This window comes from Balaenoptera acutorostrata, chromosome 8 (assembly GCF_949987535.1).
Source record: "Balaenoptera acutorostrata chromosome 8, mBalAcu1.1, whole genome shotgun sequence".
NCBI classification, from domain to species: domain Eukaryota; kingdom Metazoa; phylum Chordata; class Mammalia; order Artiodactyla; family Balaenopteridae; genus Balaenoptera; species Balaenoptera acutorostrata.
Window position 1 is genome coordinate 66,051,063 of NC_080071.1, and position 8,866 is coordinate 66,059,928.

General features: G+C 52.3%; 1 pseudogene; it reads right to left on the reverse strand.

Annotated features, from left to right (window-relative positions):
• Positions 1–3,231: 3,231 nt before the first annotated feature.
• Positions 3,232–7,273, reverse strand: LOC130708744 (frizzled-5-like; annotated as a pseudogene).
• Positions 7,274–8,866: the final 1,593 nt, after the last annotated feature.

Consider the following 8,866-nt stretch of genomic DNA (forward strand, 5'->3'; position numbering starts at 1 on the left):
TCTCAAAGCATTATTTTAACTTCCCACAAATATAATACATACAATTTTTTTTTTCTGAAATAATAAGGTCAGCAAATTAAGTATCTTGACACTAATATAACCACATACAACTGCTATTCTACTGACTTCCAGGAACAAAACAAAAACAGAAAACTTCTTATCAAGATGCTCTGGGTTTCCTTTTGCTAGTGTTTGTTAGGGATCTGGAATTATAATCATCTGCCAGTAATAATTTTATAGATTCTAGTTGATTGTCTACAAATAAAATATCGCTGGCTCTGCTTTGTGAGTTCTGGATTTGACATGACACTGACAATACCGCATGGGACAGGCACTATACACACATGGAAATCAGAAAAAGTACTGAATGCCCTGGACTCGAACTACTGACTCAGTATGTGCCTCACTTGGCTCAGTAATAAATTCACCTGCACCAAACCCGTATCAAAAGTCACTAAATCTCTCATCTATATAATATATATTATTTATATACACACCCACAACACATACACACTATACATACAGTTTGTAACAACATGAAGTAATATTGTCTTCAAATGATGTACCACAGACTGAAATAAATCCTGTAATTGTCATCAAGCTGCTAGAAGCGTTTGAGAGTTCTGAGCCAGGTTACTTAGTTACTTTCATCCTGCCTACCCTTCATTCACCCTGCTTTAATGTCTTGGTAGTTTTTTCTTTCAAAACCACCCTCCTCAACCCAGGCGTATTTCTTTCCCAGGATCACTTGATTGGACTTTGGAGGCAAGAAAGGGCATGCAGGGGGAGCAGGAAATCCTCAGCCACTGTACCTCACACCTGCCTAGATTTGTGATGTTCTCTGTCCTGTTGGCCACATTCGGTGTTAGAAAGCAGTTATTCAAAGCTTTGTCCCTCCTACCCGCCTTGGTCTTTCTGTAGAGCACAAAAGTGAAAGAAGCCTCTTTAGCAGGGGTAGCAGTTCATTAAAATATACAACTACATTTCCTAGCTCTGGGGTTCCCATTCTGTACTTGAGACTGCAGGTCACGGATGCTGTTATTAAGGTGCGGTGTGGGATCCATGAGGTTTTCTCCTGGCAGCCGGTGTCAGGATTAGTGCAGCCCTAGCCCAGGAGGAAACGGCCTAATGAATACCAACTTGGAAACAGTGGTGTCAGCACGTTATTTAAGCTTGTACATTGCTCACAATTACACACAACACACACACAGGCTTATCACTGGAAACGACTACGAGAAAACAGGACAAAGGTTTGCAAGGATAAACCAATAAGGCACCAAGAATACTTATTTTCAGCCAATTTAGACAACTTCAAAGTGTGAGGTTAATAATATAAATTAAAATGACTTCCTAAGTCTTATCAACTGATTTACTGAGAGGTTACATATTAGTTCCTTCTAAATCTTTACCCCCTAATCTGTGATGGGAGACGTTGCTTACAATTGAACCATGAAAGGGACAGCCCAAAAGCTGTACATGTGAAACTAAACTGGGCCTTAAATCCTCACTAAAATCACAGAGCTGGCTGTGAAGAAGCTGCTAAACCACCCCACAACCTTCCATTTTATAATTGTTTTCACGAGTATGGATCGTTTGCCTAATAAAAATAAAAATCAGAAGAAAACAGCATATGAGATGGAAATAGGGGGCGACCATAAATAGATGGGCTTCTCTGCCCTGGGTAGCGGGAGGGGTGGCTGAGGTAAGACTTGAGGGAAGCAGGTGGGCTTCATCTTTGAGGGAAGGGAGGGGGAGAGCAGCGGTGAGAACAGAGGCTGAAAACAGAGGCAGCTCTGAGAGTTGGCCTGGACCTAGACCTCCAAATGCATTACCTGTATTGCCTCTCCTTGGCTTAGTATCCTTTGTCTTAACTGTCTTTTTTTTTTTTTTTTAAAGTAAATTGGTTGTTCGTTTTAGGTTTGGTATGTTGCCAAAATGAAAAATAGTTGTTTTAACAGGAAGAATTAAATCACTTCAACCACATCATCCCACAACTTTTAGATACATTCTGCATCATCTTTACACTCCTCCACAAAAAAAAAAAAAAAAAAAAAAAAGGAAGAGGAAAAACCCAAATTAGGCACAATGACCTAAGGCAGCAGAATAATCTATGTACTTTCTGGGAAGACATGTTAACTGAGGGAAGAGGTCAAGGTGATCAGAAAAGTTCCTCATTTGAAAAACAAGAGAGGAACTGGCCCTCAGGCAGGGGATCTATTTCAAGGTTCTAAGAAGCATCTGAACAAGTAGAGGGATTAGATGTGCAAAAAGTTCTGTAGCTCTGTGGACAAGGTTTTGTCGAATATACTGAAATTTTGATTCAGAGGATGAGTGTGTAAGAGCAGTGCATTTTTATAAACGTGAATAGCTTCTGAAAGTCCATGAAAACTATAACACCAGGCTTCTTTCCACCAGCAAAGTGCTTAAATACACTATGGAAACTATACACTTGTTTACTTAATATCCATAATGTAAAAACTGACCTGGGCTTAAATCTGACTTTTCCAACTTTGGTATAAATGATGCGCAAATCCCTACACTTGTTGTTTTTCTAGGGAGACATCCTCAAATTTTAATTGTTTTTGCCATTTTAGCTTCTTAAATTTAGTCCCCACTCAGTCCTGGTCACTGGTATTCTGCTGGCCAATGCACTGTCACCCCCTTCCCCAGTAATGGCCTCACACTCTTCTTGAATGAATGGTTAAATAGATTAGGAAAGCAAACAGAATTTTTAACAGTAAAGTATGTATGCGTGGTGTGTGTACGTGTGTATTCATCAATACATAGGCTTTCATATATAAATGAGGGAATGGTTCAACAGATTAGAAAAGCAAACAGAATTCTCTAACAGTAAAGTGTGTGCTCATCACTATATAGGCTTTCTCAGAAGCGGAGGAAGAGAAAAATATATTGAGGTGGGGGGGGGGGGGACAGCTTTCCTTTTGCTACACTGATCCATGTTTTAAAAGCTTATGCAAGGGTGTTATGGGTCTCATTTGTTTTCAGAGGCCGCAGAGAGCAGTGTCTCGATGCTTTTGGAATATCTGGCTGTAATCTAGTCCAAAGTCCAGGGACACTTATTTTCCCCCATCGCTGCCAGTGTTTGTTCACAGGTAGCCAGCCTCCCTCCCCCCGGTTCAAGCACCTCCTTCAAGGGTGGGTGTGGTTTCTAATCACAGCTCTCCAGGAGAGGAGGAATAAGAAAAGCAAAAAGACTGTTTAACATGATAAAAGAGGTGGGTTGGGGGTGGAGCAGATAAGAGAGGTGTTGGAAATTTACTTAATTACAGGAGGTATATCCATTTTAGTCCTTAAATGTAAAAAGGAGCCCTCTTCAGCACTATCGCTAAGTCCTTCCAGAAGAAGGAAGTGGGTTTATTTTTACCAAAATTTTAACACAAGTTTAAAAAAGTGGGATCACCGAAGCCTATTAAGAACCACCCACTCCTCCGGCACAAAGCTGCCATCTTAACAGTCTAGAATTCAAGTTCAACCGATCACCATCCCTTAGGTTCGCACTCTTCCAAATATTTATTCCGGACACTGCAATGCTACCTCTAACTTATTCAAGCAAAGCTGGCACTGTTAAGAATGAGAATGATTACAAGTACTACAGAGAAGAAACCGAAGCTTGCTAAACGAAGCTAGGACGGACACATTAGAATCTCTAAACATTGCCTAACCTTGTCACTTTCCGGAGGCCCTAACCACATTATGCTCCCCTGCTCCTTGGTGTGACTTAGGGTGTCCCCTAACTTAGGAACTATAAACAGGGACAAGCAGCTCACCTTAAAGCATCTTGGACACTTTAAGCAGTGGAAGGAGAAACAACCTGGGAAAGCACACGGAACAACTTCCCAGTCACAGCAACTTTCACTGTTCACATTATGTTTAAAGACACAAGTATAGGAAATATATTTTCCCAATTTAGACCACACAGTTCAAAGACACCTGAACCAAGTGGACCTTCATTATAATGCCAACTTTAGGATTGTAAAGCCCCCAAAGCAAAGGTAAATTTTGTTGCCAAAATGCAACAAAGTTAAAAATTAAGAAAACTACATATAAATTAAAAACAGGGTTCCTCTTGAAAAGGCAGTAAGATAGAACAGACGTGAGCTGAGCCCCTTTGAGAAGTCCTGGGACAGGTACTCGCCTTGAAACGGTCCCTTTCCCCTCTCTCCAAGTTGCCCCGGGAGGGGGCATCAGCACCAAGAAGGTAAACGGAAGTGACCTTGGCAAAGCTACCAAACAAAACAACCTCCCTCCCTCAACTGCCGGCCCCGGTCCCGGTCCCTCGGCCTCGGCCTCCTCCTACACGTGCGACAAGGACACCTGCTTGTGGTAGGCGGCGGCGGCGGGGCCCGGCGGCGCGGTCCTGCCCGTGAGCGCTGCGCTCGCCTCGGCGTAGTCCCCGGCGGCCGTGGCGCCGCCGCTCTTGTGGCCCCGCCGCGGGCGGCAGCAGCAGCGGCTGGTGAAGCGCCGCCACGACTCCACAGTCTTGCCGGACCAAATCCAAACGCCCGACGTGATGCCCACCACAAGGCACATGAAGTACTTGAGCATGAGCACCCAGTACTCGGGCTTGGCGCGCGGCTGGCCGGAGTCCGGGCCGGGGCACGCGCAGGTGAGCGCAGCCTCCCAGCTCTCGCGATAGTGCTGTTCGTACAGGTAGCAGGCCACCACGATGCTGGCTGGCACAGTGTAGAGCAGCGTGAAGATGCCGATGCGGATCATGAGCTTCTCCAGCTTGTCCGTCTTGGTGCCGCCCTGCTTGATGACGCTGCGGATGCGGAAGAGCGACACGAAGCCCGCCAGGAGGAAGAGCGTGCCCACCAGCAGGTAGAACACCAGCGGGCCCAGCACGAAGCCGCGCAGCGAGTTCAGGTTCTGGTTCCCCACGTAGCAGATGCCGGCCACCGGGTCCCCGTCCACGGAGCTCAGTGCCAGCGCAGTGATGGACTTGACACTGGGGATGAGCCACGCGGCCAGGTGGAAGTACTGCGCATAGCCCGCAATGGCCTCGTTGCCCCACTTCATGCCAGCCGCCAAGAACCAGGTGAGCGACAGGATGACCCACCAGATGGAGCTGGCCATGCCAAAGAAGTAGACCAGCAGGAAGACGACAGTGCACAGCGCAGGGCCCGTTGTCTCGTAGTGGATGTGGCTGTGCTCGCGGCTGCAGGCGACGCTGGCATGGCCCACGACCAGGCGCACCAGGAAGCCCAGAGACACGCACAGGTAGCAGGCTGACAGGAAGATGATGGGGCGCTCAGGGTAGCGGAAGCGTTCCATGTCTATTAAGAAGGTGGCCACCGTGGTGGAGGTGGAGATGAAGCACAGTACAGACCACAGGCCGATCCAGAAGGTGGCGAACGTGCGCTCGTCGGGGCTGAAGGACGGCTGGTAGCAGGGCACCGCGCAGTTGGGTACCTGGCCCGTCCTCACCTTGTTGTAAAGCGGGTGCGACTCCTTGAGGATGGGCACGAAGGGCTCGCGGCACTTGCACACCGACGGGCCCCCGGCGGCGCAGTCGCTCCCCGAGGCCGGCGACCCCGGCAGGCCTGAGAGGGTGGGCTTGGCCGGGAAGGGCCTGGGGGGGCGCCGTGGTGGCCTCGCTGCGGTTGTAATCCATGCACAGGACCTCGGCGTCGTGGCCCAGCACCGGGAGGCGGTCGCGGCTCATGCGTTCCGGCCAGGCAAAGCCATACTGGCGCATGAGCGGCGAGCAGCCGGCCTTGGCGCGCTCGCACACCGAGCGGCAGGGCGGCAGCGGCTTGTGGTAGTCGGGCAGGCAGATGGGCGTGTACATGGAGCACAGGAAGAAACGCAGGTCCGGCGAGCAGTGGATCTCCACCAGCGGCCAGAACTGGTGCACCTCCAGACCCGCCTCGTCCTGCGTGTCGTGGTTGAACCGGTTGGGCATGTGCGTCAGGTTGTAGCCGATGCCGCGGCACATGGGCACTGTGATTTCCTGGCACACCGGGGCCTTGGAGGCGGCCGCCGCCCGGCCCGCCAGCTGCGCTAGGAGCAGCAGCAGCAGCGAAGGCGGCGCGGACGGGTCAGGCCGAGCCATAGCCCCCTCCCTCCCCTCGTCTCCCGCAGCCCGCGCGGGGCCAGCTCAGGCAGGGGAAACCGGGATCCAGGCTTCCCTCTCCGCCGACTTGTGTGGCGCCGGGACTAGCAACCTGTTGGTTTCTTTGTCTTCTAAAGAAATCCGTCCAAAGATAAACTGTTTCGGGAGGGCGCTGCCTCCGCAGGGAGCGCTCAGCTCTTCGCTGGATAGGGCTGGGGAAGGACGGTTAGGGCTCCGATTCCAAGGAAAGGACTCTTTAAAAAAGAAGGTGGGGGAGAAGAATTGCAACCACTCCCAATTAGAGGGGCGTCAACGGCACAATCCCCGCAAGCGGTCTCCAAAACTCTAAGTTAACCTCTCTCCCTCCCCTCCCCTCCACCTTCAGGAACCAAACTACAGACTCCCCGCCCCTCACCCCGCCTCCCTTCTCGCAGGGCCTGCCAGCCTGCACCCCAAGGTCAGAGCGCTCAGTTCCCCGGAAAAGGGCAGAGGACCGGGAAAAGAACGGGGAGAAGGGGAAGGCGCGTGCTCTCACCTCTGAGGATCCTGAGAGAAGCAGATAGTCCGTAGGCAGCCTGGGCCCTCCGTCTCTGGGACACTTCGCTCAGAAACGCGACTCAGAGACAGGCTGGCATCGGGAAAGTTTGGCGATAGGCTGGGTACCCGAGGAGGCAGCACATGGCAGCAGGTGGGGGCGTCTCAGAGAGGGGGTCGCCCCCTGAACGAGGTCGCCGCAGACCGGTCATTCGCCCTCACCTCCTCCGGGGCCCCCCGCATGATCCGGGCGGGGCAGGACGGGGGGCAGGCCGTGCGTTCCACCAGGGTCCGGGAGCCGGACGAAGGGCGAGCGCGCCTGGCAGCACCTGGGCAAGAGGAAGGCGGTGTGCGGCGACCGGGGGATCCCGCCGCCTCACAGCACGGCGAGCAGCCAGCGCTGGCCCCGCCGGGACTGCATGGTGCGCGCCCGCCGCCGCGTCCCGCCCGCCGCTCTTCTCCTCCCCTGCAGGGGGATCCGCGCTCCAGCGGACTCCTGGGGGCGGTGGCGGTTCTCCCGGGACGCGCCGGGCTCCGCTCCTCCCCCGCGCTCTAGCACCCTTTGGCCCACCTCCGGCGGGTATTGAACTGCGCGCGGCGGCGGCGGCGGCGGCGCTGGCCGCAGTGGAGTCACGGCCTCGGGCTGACTGGCCTCTCCCGCCCAGCCTGGGTCACCTGCTTCTAATGCCCGCCGGGAGGCTCCGCCCCGGCCCCGCCCCTTCGCGCTGGGGCTCGGTTGGTGGGCCGCCCCGCCACGCTCTCCGCGCGTCCCCGCCCACTGCCCCGCGGGCTCAGCCTCTCCCCAGGCGCCCTCCGGCCCCGCCTGGAGCTGGCAGCCGAGGAGCGTGGGCCAATCGCCGGCCGGGAAGCTATGGGGGGCGGGGCGAATGCTAATCACGCCTTCTTGAGACCCCGGGCGGGAAACCCTAGCTAGAAGTCCCTCCTGAGTTCTCTGCTGGCGTCCACTGGTGCGGGGCTCACTTCCCCGTAATGTTCTAGCTTATGAACCCTAGCTTCCAGGGCACCTACCGGGTCTCCTATCTGCAGCTAAGCATCCTTAGAGTCCAGCGCTTGTTTAAAAGAACTGCTCAAAGAATCATTCTTAACCGTGGCACCTGTCTCCTCTCTGCGCTGCCCTCACCAGGTGAGCTCAAATTGAGAGAAGTACAAATGCTTACTGAGCCCCTACTGTGTGTCAGACGGCGCGTTAATCGTTCTCATCTTAATACAGGATGTCTCAGATCCTTACAACAATTCTTATAGGTGAAGAAACAGAGTTTAGAAGCATACCAAGGGAACCGAGCTAATGATAGTTCCCCCAAGAAAGCCGCAACCTAGATAATCTTGTTCAGCGCGGTATTCCGACCGCCTAGCACAGAGTAGGCTCTCAAATGGCAAACCCGGGATTCGAACCGAGATAGTTGGGACGCGACAGCCACAGTTTTTACCACCTCCTCCCCACTCCCCCCATATGCGACCGGTTATCTCCCAGGCTTTAACCTTTACTTTTGCATTTCGTAACAAAATCTTACTGCTGCGACAAGAAAGTGATTTTCTTTCTGTCTTTGGAAGACTCCAGACATGTTAGTCCTTTATCAGTTTATCGGGTTAAAAATCCAGGCAGTTCGAAGTCGCCCGCAGAGAAAAGCAACACTGGCTCCGGGCTCTGTGATGGGCAGGGGCCGCCCCCCCCCCCGGGGGGCTACCCGCTGCTTAGCTGCGCACCCGCGCGCCGCCGGGGATCCGGGGCGCACGGAGCTGCGGGAGCCCGCGCGAAGACCTGCTGGGCGCCTCGACCACTGGGACGCACTGTGGCGCTCTCCAGATGGGTTATTATGCTGCAAGTTTAAAATGTCCTAAAAATGCCTCTTTTCTACATGTTCTAATTAGGTTGGAAGACTGAGGTGTTTAACATTCTTGAAATTCATTCACACGCTTACAAAGAGGGTTTGAATTGTTTCCCGCTCCCCCCACCCCTTCCTTCTACTGGAAGAAGGCGGAAAAAAGGCAGGAGGGCCTGAGTTCTTGAGGGACTCAGGACTGCACTTTAGGGCTGAGTCGTTCTTGTGTCCTGGATCCCACTTACACAGACTGGGAGACAAAATTGCAGAATAGCCCTCTTCCTCCTGCTTATCAACAAGACTTTGTGAGAAATAATGAGGAATACGTGTATTAATCCCAGCCTCAAAGTTAAAAGAAATAAATATAAATCTCTTCACAAACATTAAAACCGCTACTAAATATGTTTAAAATGTA